Source organism: Chiloscyllium plagiosum, unplaced genomic scaffold (assembly GCF_037043375.1).
Source record: "Chiloscyllium plagiosum isolate Xiang-an unplaced genomic scaffold, Cpla_swu_hap1 HiC_scaffold_14, whole genome shotgun sequence".
NCBI lineage: Eukaryota > Metazoa > Chordata > Chondrichthyes > Orectolobiformes > Hemiscylliidae > Chiloscyllium > Chiloscyllium plagiosum.
Genome location: NW_028270152.1, coordinates 65,703,615 through 65,715,708, shown reverse-complemented (window position 1 = coordinate 65,715,708; position 12,094 = coordinate 65,703,615).

Sequence of the window (12,094 nt, the reverse complement as noted above, 5' to 3'; positions counted from 1 at the left end):
AAAGAAACTAAATTGAAAAGTATTTTGGAGTATTTTATGTAAACTATAAAACAGGTGGCCTTTGACCGACTTATGTCTGACATGATTTAGCAAGTCTGAAATTTTGTTTTTATTCATTCACAGGATGTGGGCATCATTGGCTGGGCAGCATTTACAAATTGCCCAGAGGACAGTTAAGAGTCAACCACATTGCTGTGGGTCTGGACTGACATGTAGGTCAGACCAGGTAAGGATGACAGTTTTCTTCCCTAAGGGACATTTGTGAACCAGATGGATTTTTTTTATGACAATCAACAACAGACTTGTGGTCATTGCTAAACCTTTAACTCCAGATATTTATTGAATTCAAATCCCACCACTTGCCATGGTGGGCTTTGAACCCAGGCCCCTGGGATATTACTTGGGTCTCTGGTTTAATAGTCTAGCGAAGTACCACTAAGCGATCACCTCCTAAATAAATTCTTCAAAACTGAAGATAAAAGTAGGTAGCAAAATGCAACATACATATTTTGTGTCGGCTAATGTGGGTAAAACAATCTCTTCACTGGGTATTGCTTAAATTTCTGCAATGTTCCTATGTTAACTTTTAAGAGTGCCCTCTTCGCTGGTATTACTTTTCTGTCCTCTCAAATGCTGTTTTAAGACTTCACTGGGTGGGATCATTCAGTTTATGACCAATAAAAAGACTGGAGCAGTTCATCAACTTTGCCAATAACTTCTACCCTGTCCTTAATTTACTTGGTCTACCTCAGACACCTCCCTTTTCTTTCTTGACCTCTCTGTTTCCATCTCCGGCAACAATTTATGGACTGACATTTACTACAAATCCACAGACTTCTAATATGACCTGGACTACACCTCCCATCCTGCAAAAACTCCATACTGTTTCTCAATTCCTCTGTCTCCATTGTACCTGCTCTGACAATGAACTATTCCACTCCCAAGCATCCCAGATGTCCACCTATTTTAAATAATGTGCTTTTCCTCCCTCTGTCATCCAGACAACCCTCCACTGCACCTCCTCCATTCCTTGCTCTGCTGCTCTCAGACCCCCTCCCCTCAAACACAATAAAGACAGGATCCCTGTTATCCTCACCTTCCATCCAACTAATTCCGCATCCAAGGCATCATCCTCAAACACTTCAGCCTACTCCAAAGAGACCTCACTGCCAAGAACATCTTCTCCTCCCTACCCTTTTCACCTTGCACAAGGACCATTCCCTTTGCCAATCCTTGGTTCGCAGCCCCCTGCCACCCCACCACCCCCCCCCCAATTCCCAGGTACCTACCCCTGCAACTGGAAAAGATGCAATACCTGCCGACACACCACCTCCCTCACCTCCATCCAGGGCCTCAAACAGTCCGTCCAGGTGAGACAGTGGTTCACCTGCCTCTCCTTCAACCCAGGTTACTGTATCTGGTGCTACCGAATGTGGTCTTCTCTATATTGGTGAGACCAAATGTAACCTCAGGGAACATTTCGTCGAGTATCTCAGCTGGGCCCAAAGGCCAGCCTGACCTCCCAGTCACTGGCCATTTCAATTCTCACCCCCCCCCCTCTTATTCCCTCTCTAACATCCATCCTCGGCCTCCTCCATTGCCTCAGTGAATCAGACTGCAAATTGGAAGAACAACATCTCATCTTCCACCTGGGCAGCCTGCAGCCTGGAGGACTTAACATTGAGTTTTCTCCAATTTCAAATAACCTTCTCACCCATCCCCCGACTCCCTTTCCAGCCCCTTCTCCTCCCTTCCATCCCTCCGACCAACCCCTCCTTCCAGCTACCAATCAGATTCAACCCTCCCATCGACCCACCAGATTGTACCTATCACCTGTATTCACTGATCACTACCTCTCATCACTCCGCCCCTCTCCCCATCCATAACCCTTCCCCCACACCTTCTCTTTATCTGCAGCTCTCCCTATCCCCACCTCCATTCCTGAAGAAGGGTTATACCTGAAATGTCAACTTCTCCACTTCCTGATGCTGCCTGGCTTGTTTTGTTCTTCCAGCCTCCTCCTTGCTTACAATACAAAGATTCGGGCATCTTGGCAGCACTCAATGTAAGTCAACAATGGAGTTTACTGGTAGTCACAGACATATCCATTGTCCATGCACTTTGTTATGTCAAACTAATGTGATTGAATGGTAGGGACTGGGGTTTAAATTAACATGCAATGATTATGGGAACATTGTAGAGGAAAACTAAGATATACAGAGAATTGAGAACAGGAAATAATAAGGATCTCGTAGAGGGGTGAAAGACAGAATTTATTTGTGAAGTGCCATGAGGGAACAAATGTATTACATTGCTGAATGTATTCTGTGGGCCACCACGTTGTGGGAAAAATATGGAAGAAGGTTGTTTCAAGGTAATTCAAGAGAAGTGCAAGTATCGTAATATTGTTATAATAGGGAGCGTCATGGTGCTCACTGCGCTTCAATAGTTTAGCCTGCTGTTGCCTCAGAGAAAAAAGTAAATCATCTGTAAAAAGAGCTGAAAGTTGGAGGTGAAAGCATTTTGAAACATCATGACTAAAAGCTGTTACTCATATGAAAGTGTCATTCTCAGCACAAGCCTGCGATATAAGATATACAACATGGATGATGGAAGAGATTGAGGATAAGATGAATCAGAACAGCACTGTTTGTGACAGATATCGGTGGATAATGCTGTTGAGAACCATACTAAATGCAGTAGGGCAAGTGAAAACACATCTAAGAGAGGTAAAAAGAGAATGTGGTAAGAAACTGGCCTCTAACAGAAAAAAAGGAAATCCAAATGTCTTCTACAGGCTCCCTGTAGGAAAAGGGTGGTGAAAGGAATTTTGTGGCCAATTAATGACCTGAAAAGGGATTTATGCATGGACAATGGGGTTTCGATAGGGTACTAAACATATACTTTGTGTTGTCTTTCCCAGGGAGGATTCAGGGTAATCCAAGATGGAGGACGGGAAAAATTTCTGGCTGTAAGAGCTGCTCCTTTTTTTGAGATATTTTAGGTGTTGGAGGTGATTTCCTTGAATTCCAGGAGCAGCAATTACTGTTTTGTATGCTGCTGCATTGTTGTGGAAAACAAAGTCAAAACAACAGCAGTTTGAAAGGGAGAAGAGCAGACAAAGGAAGCACATGGTGAGGACAGTGCAGGAGAGAGAGAGAGAGAGAGAGAGAAACCTGCACAGTTACCACCTTTGCTGTTTGAATTCGTGTACCGCTGGACATCGGAGTGCATCTGGGAAAATTAACAAACAGTGAAATTCACAACTAATCTTGGAGGAACTTTGGGCGAAGTTCACAGCACAGAATCAGATAAGTTAATTGTTGTTTTAAGTCTGTCCAATAGAAAGGCTGCAGTAGTGGGTACAGTGGATTCTTTCTTGTTTATATGCATTTGGAGATAAGTCTCTTGATTAAACTTAAAATATAAGTCATAGCTATTAATTTAATCTGGGGCAGTGTTTGTAGAGGAATAAGACGGTGTTATTTTCTGGGTCAGTAGATTGTGAAGGAGCAAAAATGGCCTTTGCAGTGATATGTACTTCTTGTCAGATGTGGGAGTTTAAAGAGAGTTTAAGGGTCACTGCGGATTATATCTGCCATAAATGCTGTTGGATGCAAATCTTATCAGATCAAGTGGATCGGTTGGAGAGACCAATAGGAGCGATGAGGAATTTGCAACAGCAACAGTATGTGATGGATAGCAGTTATAGAAAGGGGGGAAAGTCTCAGATACCGTCAGATGGCTTAACTCCAGGAAGGGTAAGAGAGGTAGGCAGCTAGAGCAGAAGTCTTTTGTGGATATACGCATTTCAAACAGGTATGCACTTTTGGAAAATGTAGGGGTGATGGATTCTCAGGGGAATGTAGCACAAACAGCCAAGTTTCTGGTATTGAGACTGGCTCTAATGCAACGAGGGGTACGTCGGCTTCCAAGAGATCAATTGTGTTGGGGGATTCTGTAGTCCGAGGTACAGACAGATGTTTTTGTGGCCAGCAGAGAAAAAGCAGAATAGTGTGTTATTTCCCTGGTGCCAGGATCAAGGATGTCTCAGAGAGAGTGCAGAATGTTCTCACGGGGGAGAGGGGCCAGCAAGAGGACATTGTCCACATTGGAACCAATGACATTGGAAGGGAAAAGGTTGAGACTCTGAAGGGAGATTACAGAGAGTAAGGTAGAAATTTAAAAAGGAGGTCCTCAAGGGTAGTAATATCTGGATTACTCCCAGTGCTATGAGCTAGTGAGGGCAGGAATAGGAGGATAGAGCAGATGAATGCATGGCTGAGGAGCTGGTGTATAGGAGAAGGATTCACATTTTTGGATCATTGCAATCTCTTTTGGGGTAGAAGTGACCTGTACAAGAAGAACGGATTGCACCTAAATTGGAAGGGGACTAATATACTGGCAGGGAAATTTGCTAGAACTGCTTAGGAGGATTTAAACTAGTAATGTGGGGGGGTGGGACCCAGGGAGATAGTGAGGAAAGAGATTGATCTGAGACGGGTACAGCTGAGAACAGAAGTGAGTCATACAGTCAGGGCAAGGTAGGACTAATAAACTAAACTTCATTTCGTTCAATGCAAGGGGCCTAACAGGGAAGGCAGATGAACTCAGGGCATGGTTAGGAACATGGGACTGGGATATCATAGCAATTACGGAAACATGGCTCAGGGATGGACAGGACAGGCAGTTAAATGTTCCAGGATACAAATGCTACAGGAAGGACAGAAAGGGCGGCAAAAGAGGAGGGGGAGTGGCATTTTTGATAAGGGATAGCATTACAGCTGTGCTAAGGGAGGATATTCCCAGAAATACATCCAGGGAAGTTATTTGGGTGGAACTGAGAAATAAGAAAGGGATGATCACCTCATTGGGATTGTATTATAGACCCCCCCCAATAGTCAGAGGGAAATTGAGAAACAAACTTGTAAGGAGATCTCAGCTATCTGTAAGAATAATAGGGTGGTTATGGTAGGGGATTTTAACTTTCCAAACTGGGACTGCCATAGTGTTAAAGGTTTAGATGGAGAGGAATTTCTTAAGTGTGTACAAGACAATTTTCTGATTCCGTATGTGGATGTACCTACTAGAGAAGGTGCAAAACTTGACCTACTCTTGGGAAATAAGACAGGGCACGTGACTGAGGTGTCAGTGGGGGAGCACTTTGGGGCCAGTGATCATAATTCTATTCGTTTAAAAATAGTGATGGAAAAGGATAGACCAGATCTAAATGTTGAAGTTCTAAATTGGAGAAAGGCCAATTTTGACGGTATTAGGCAAGAACTTTCAAAAGCTGATTGGAGGCAGATGTTCGCAGGTAAAGGGACGGCTGGAAAATGGGAAGCCTTCAGAAAAGAGATAATGAGAATCCAGAGAATGTATATTCCTGTCAGGGTGAAAGGGAAGGCTGGTAACTATAGGGAATGCTGGATGACTAAAGAAATTGAGGGTTTGGCTAAGAAAAAGAAGGAAGCATATGTCAGGTACAGTCAGGATAGATCGAGTGAATCCTTAGAAGAGTATAAAGAAAGTAGGAGTATACTTAAGAGGGAAATCAGGAGGGCAAAACGGCGACATGAGATAGCTTTGGCAAATAGAATTAAGGAGAATCCAAAGGGGTTTTACAAATATATTAAGGACAAAAGGGTAACTAGGGAGAGAATAGGGAGCCCTCAAGGATCAGCAAGGCGGCCTTCGTGTGGAGCCACAGAAAATGGGGGAGATTCCAAATGAATATTTTGCATCAGTATTTACTGTGGAAAAGGATATGGAAGATATAGACTGTAGGGAAATACATGGTGACATCTTGCAAAATGTCCAGATTACAGAGGAGGAAGTGCTGGATGTCTTGAAATGGTTAAAGGTGGATAAATCCCCAGGACCTGATCAGGTGTACCCGAGAACTCTGTGGGAAGCAAGAGAAGTGATTGCTGGGCCTCTTGCTGAGATATTTGTATCATCGATAGTCACAAGTGAGGTGCCGGAAGACTGGAAGTTGGCAAACGTGGTGCCACTGTTTAAGAAGGGTGGTAAGGAAAAGCCAGGGAACTATAGACCAGTGAGCCTGACCTCAGTGGTGGGCAAGTTGTTGGATGCAATCATAAGGGACAGGATGTACATGTATTTGGGATAGTCAACATGGCTTTGTGCGTGGGAAATCATGTCTCACAAACTTGATTGAGTTTTTTGATGAAGTAACAAAGAAGATTGATGAGGGCAGAGCAGTAGATGTGATCTATATGGACTTCAGTAAGGCGTTCGACAAGGTTCCCCATGGGAGACTGATTACCTCCCATGGTTAGATCTCATGGAATACAGGAGAACTAGCCAATTGGATACAGAACTGGCTCAAAGGTAGAAGACAGAGGGTGGTGGCGGAGGGTTGTTTTTCAGACTGGAGGCCTGTGACCAGTGGAGTGCCACAAGGATCGGTGCTGGGCCCTCCACTTTTGTCATTTATGTAAATGATTTGGATGCGAGCATAAGAGGTACAGTTAGTAAGTTTGCAGATGACGCCAAAATTGGAGGTGTAGTGAACAGCGAAGAGGGTTACAACAGGATCTGGACCAGATAGGCCAATGGGCTGAGAAGTGGCAGATGGAGTTTAATTCATATAAATGCGAGGTGCTGCATTTTGGGAAAGCAAATCTTAGCAGGACTAATACACTTAATGGTAAGGTCCTAGGGAGTGTTGCTGAACAAAGAGACCTTGGAGTGCAGGTTCATAGCTCCTTGAAAGTGGAGTCGCATGTAGATAGGATAGTGAAGAAGGTGTTTGGTGTACTTTCCTTTATTGGTCAGAGTATTGAGTACAGGAGTTGGGAGGTCATGTTGCGTCATGTACAGGACATTGGTTAGGCCACTGTTGGAATATTGCGTGCAATTCTGGTCTCCTTCCTATCGGAAAGATGTTGTAAACATGAAAGGGTTCAGAAAAGATTTACAAGGATGTTGCCTGGGTTGGAGGATCTGAGCTACAGGGAGAGGCTGAACAGGCTGGGGCTGTTTTCCCTGGAGCGTCGGAAGCTGAGGGGTGACCTTATAGAGGTTTATAAAATTATGAGCGGCATGGATAGAATAAATAGACCAAGTCTTTTCCCTGGGGTCGGGGAGTCCAGAACTAGAGGGCATAGGTTTAGGGTGAGAGGGGAAAGATATAAAAGAGACCTAAGGGGCAACTTTTTCACGCAGAGGGTGGTACATGTATGGAATGAGCTGCCAGAGGAAATGGTGGAGGCTGGTACAATTGCAACATTTAAGAGGCATTTGGATGGGTATATGAATAGGAAGAATTTGGAGGGATATGGGCCGGGTGCTGGCAGGTAGGACTAGATTGGGTTGGGATATCTGGTTGGCATGGACGGGTTGGACCGAAGGGTCTGTTTCCATGCTGTACATCTCTATGACTCTATGACCTAAGGGGCAACTCTTTCACGCAGAGGGTGGTGCGTGTATGGAATGAGCTGTCAGAGGAAGTAATGAAGGCTGGTCCAATTGTAACATTTAAAAGGTATCAGGATGGTTATATGAATAGGAAGGGTTTAGAGAGATATGGGCCAAGTGCTGGAAAATGGGACTAGATTAGGTTGGGATATCTGGACAGCATGGATGAGTTGGACTGAAGGGTCTATTTCCATGCTGTACATCTCTATGACTCTAAGTCATGATGAAAGTGGAAGTAATTCTGACACTGAATGGGATAAAAAAATGTTATGGAAGATGTGGTAGATAAGTTGGCAGTACTTGAATTTCATCAGTCACGAGGACTGCACGAAATGCATTCATAGATACTGAGGGCAATAGACAGGAAATTGCAAGCATATGACCATAATCTTACAACCTATCCTCGTTACAGGAGTGTGCTCAATGAAAAGAAAGACTCAGTGGTTAGAACTACTGCCTCACAGCTCCAGGGATCCAGGTTCAATTCCACCCTCAGGCGACTGACTCTGTGGAGTTTCCACATTCTCCCTGTGTCTGCGTGGGTTTCCTCTGGGTGCTCCAGTTTGTTCCCACGGTCCAAAATGTACAGGTTAGGTGGATTGGCCATGCCATATTGCCCAAGGTGTCCAGGGATGTGCAGGCTGGGATCTGCACACAAAACAAAATTTTTCACTGTACCTAAGTGACAATAATAAATCAAATCAAAAAAGGCCAGGTGTATTAGGGAAATGCAAGGTATGGGGATAGGGTAGGAGGATGGGTCTGGCTGGGATGCTCTTTGGATGGTTTGTGTGAATTTGATGGATCAAACAGCCTGCTATCGTACTGTAGGGATTGTGTAATTCAATGACTAGAGATTTGGAACGGTTATACTGTTGATAAGAAATGGTTTTGAGGGTAAATCTTGCAATTATAGACCAGTCAATTCAAGATAATTGGTGGGAAAGCTATTAGAAATTATAATTTGGACCAATATTAATATTCCTTTGGACAAATACAGATTAATCAAGGAACTCAGCATACATTTGTGAAAAAGGAAATTGTGTTTAAATAATTTTGATTTCTTCTGATGATGTGACAAAGAGAACTGATTAAAGTGAAATGGTTGATAGTGCATGGATTTCCAGAAAATATTTGATAAAGTGCTATAATAAAGTAGACAGTGGCAACGTGCATACAAAATTGGGTGAGTGACAGGGGCAGTGATTAGTGGTGAGTGATTGTTTTTTGTCCTGGAGGAGAATTTTTGATGAGCTTTCCCAGGGTAGAACCAGAGTACAACCATTAATTTTTCTTGATTCTTTTATGATCTAGATTTGTGTCAATTTCAATATTGTAGAAAACTTGGAAGTATTGTAAACTGTGAGGTACATGGTGAGAGACTTCAAAGGTCATAAACAGGCTAGTGGAATGGCTGGGCAAGTGGCAAATGAAGTTTAGTACAGAGAAAGTGTGAAGATATTACTTTTAGAATTATAGTTATTCAGCAGTGAAAAGGCCCTTCAGCCCATCAAGTTGGTGCCGATCGATCTACACTAATCCCACATTCCAGTCTTTGGCCTTGTTATGACATTTCAATTGCTCGTTCATGCATTTTTGTTTAAGTTTGTGAAGCACTTGGTACTCTCCCAGGCAGTGCATTCCTGATCCTCACCACCCTCTGGATAAAAAGAGTTTTCTTCAAATCCCTTCTAAACTTACTGCCTTTCTCCTTGAAATTATGGCCTCCTGTTATTGACCCATCAACTCCGGGAAAGAACTGCTTCCTATACACCCTGCCCATGCTCCTCATAATCTTTCACCCTTTGCCTTCTACCTTCGAGCCAGTTCTGTGTCCAAATGGCTATCGCTCTCTGTATCCCATGTGATCTAACCAGCCTACCATGTGGAACCTTGTCGAACGCCTGACTGAAATCCATATAGAGAATGTCCACTGCTTTGCCCTCATCAATCCTCTTTGTTACTTCTTCAAAAAACTTAAAGTCCAACAAAGCAGACTGTTCGATCCTGTAGCAAATTATCAGTGATGTAGCACAGCTCATTATGAAAACAGGAATACCATTTGGCTCCATGGAACTGGGTACTGCAAAAGGAGTGATGGCAAAAATTAGTTGTAGCCTAATTGGGCATTTAAAAGTCTCAATCTGGGTAAAGGTGGATGAGTCAGTCTCCTCTTTGCCGTAAAACCAGAAGACATAGCAGCTAAAGAAGACCATTCAGCCCATTCAGTGAGATCACTGATAATCTGAGAATCCTCAACTCGACTTTCCTGCCCTTTCCCCACAGCCCTTGATTCGCTTCCTGATTAAAAACCTGTCCATCTCAGCCTTGAACACACTTAAGAACCCAGCCTGTATCTCGTAAAATTGAGCACGGGTCAGGGGCAAGTGGGAGGGGTCAGAACAACCCCCTGAGGGAATCTTATATGCTTCCCACTGTCCGTAAAATTTTCTGGTTGTGGGTTGTAAAATTGTCCTGTGATTCAGTGAATCTTTTGAGGAGGTGACAAGCAGGGTTGGTGAGCACATTCTGCCCAAGCTCCTCGGTTCAGCTTCTCCATAACCTGCAGTCCTGCAATTCAGCTGCTTGTAAGAGCCTCCCATTTACAATTTAGATAGGAAGTATCATTTGATATAATCCTTATGGCTTTTAGCAATGCTATTGGTAAGACCCAGATGGAGTTGAAAAATGTGATGCTGGAAAAACACAGCAGGCCAGGCAGCATCCGAGGAGCAGGAAAATCGACGTTTCGGGCATAAGCCGTTCTTCACACCCAGATGGACGAATGATCACAAAAGAAGAAGCCCATGGGAAAACTGGTTTCTTTTTTTCTCAAAGCTGACCTTAAATTGTAAACTGTGCCCTTCATCTTTCTTTTAGAGGGGTAATAAACTGCTCTTGGTACCGATTAGACTGGTTTGGTGCAGAGCTTAAAGGGTATTGAGAGGCCTTTTTGTTAAATGTAAACAGATGAGATTTCAGGCCAACATGGTCATGTTTTAGAAGTGATCTGTATAATGAAAGGGGAGTGGTCAGCTCTCTAGCTGAGCAGTTTAGTTCAGCCCAGAACTAGTTGGAAGTTCAACAGTGAGCTATGTGGAAACAAACATACACTCTCTCTCGCTCTCTCTCTCTCTGCCCTTCTAACTTCAACCTGTAAACATCTATTCTTTTTTTACTGTGTTTCAAGAGGGTTTGCTTATTGGTACTGTTGTGTATATTTGGAACATCATAATTAAGTCTAGTTTGGTAAGGTAGAGTTCTAAAATGATTTTTTATTCTGTTTTTTGTGTTTCATTGTGTAATCTTGTGAATACATTTTTGTCTGTTTTAAAACCTGGTGATCAACTTAGCTACCTCATTCTGGGTAATTTTCCCTGTACACTTACCAAAACAAATTGCAAAATTATGGCCTGGGCTGCCTGCTTAAGAATGTTTTGAGTGGTCTAGCCTAGTCCATAACACCCCTTAATTCTGAGACTATGCCCTCTGGTTTTAAACTCTTCCATGAGGGGAAACATCTTCGCAGCATTTACCCTGTGAAGCCCCTTAAGAATCTGATATGTTTCAATGAGATCACCTTTCGTTCTTCTAAACTCCAACGAGTAGACTCCAAACCTGTTTAACCTTACATTGGTAGATGAGTTGCACTTGGAGTCCCAGAAGGCATTCATCAAGGTACTTTCCAAGAGGTTAAGTCATAAGAGAAGAACCCACAGAGCTGGAGGTAGTATATTGGCATGGATAGGAAATCGGCAGGAAACAGCAAGTGGGGATTAGAGGTTCTTTTACAGATGGGAGACCTGTGACCAATGGGGTTCCATAGAGATCATCTTACTGCACCTCCATACCAGGGATCATCTTACTGCACCTCCTCTGAAATGTCTCCAACGAAATAACATCTTTCTTAAATAAAGGGACCAAAACTCCCCACAGTACTCCAGATGTGGTCTCACCAGTACTGTGTACAGTTGCAGTATGATTTCCCTTCTCTTATACTCCAAACCCCTTGAAATAAGGTCCAATATTTAATTGACCTTCGTGATTACTTGCTGCACCTGCGTGCTAACTTTCTGTATTTCATGCACAAGTACTCTGAAGTCCCTTTGTGTTTTTAGTTGTCTGCAGCTTTTCCTAATTTCAATAATATTCTGTATATTGTTCTGCCTTCCAAAATGAACAACTTCACATTATCCTCCATTTGGCAAATTTTGATTAGATTTGATTCCCCACAGTGTGAAAACAGGCTCTTCGGCCCAACAAGTCCATACCAACCCTCCAAGGAGTAACCCACCCAGACCCATTTCACCTCTGACTAATGCACCTAACACTATGGGTAATTTAGCATAGCCAATTCACCTCACCTGCACATCTTTGGGCTGTGGGAGGAAACCAGAGCAAACCCACACAGACACAGGGAGAATGCAAACTCCACACAGAAAGTCACCCAAGGCTGGAATTGAACCTGGGACCCTGGTGCTGTGAGGCAGCAGTGCTAACCACTGAGCCACCATGCCACCCAACCTTTTGCCCACTAACTCAATCTATCTCTCTGTAAAGTGTTTGTATTCCTCTCACAACCTGCCTTTCCACCTATGTTTGTGTCATCTGGAAATTTAGCTCCATATATTCACTTCCTTCCTTCACGTCA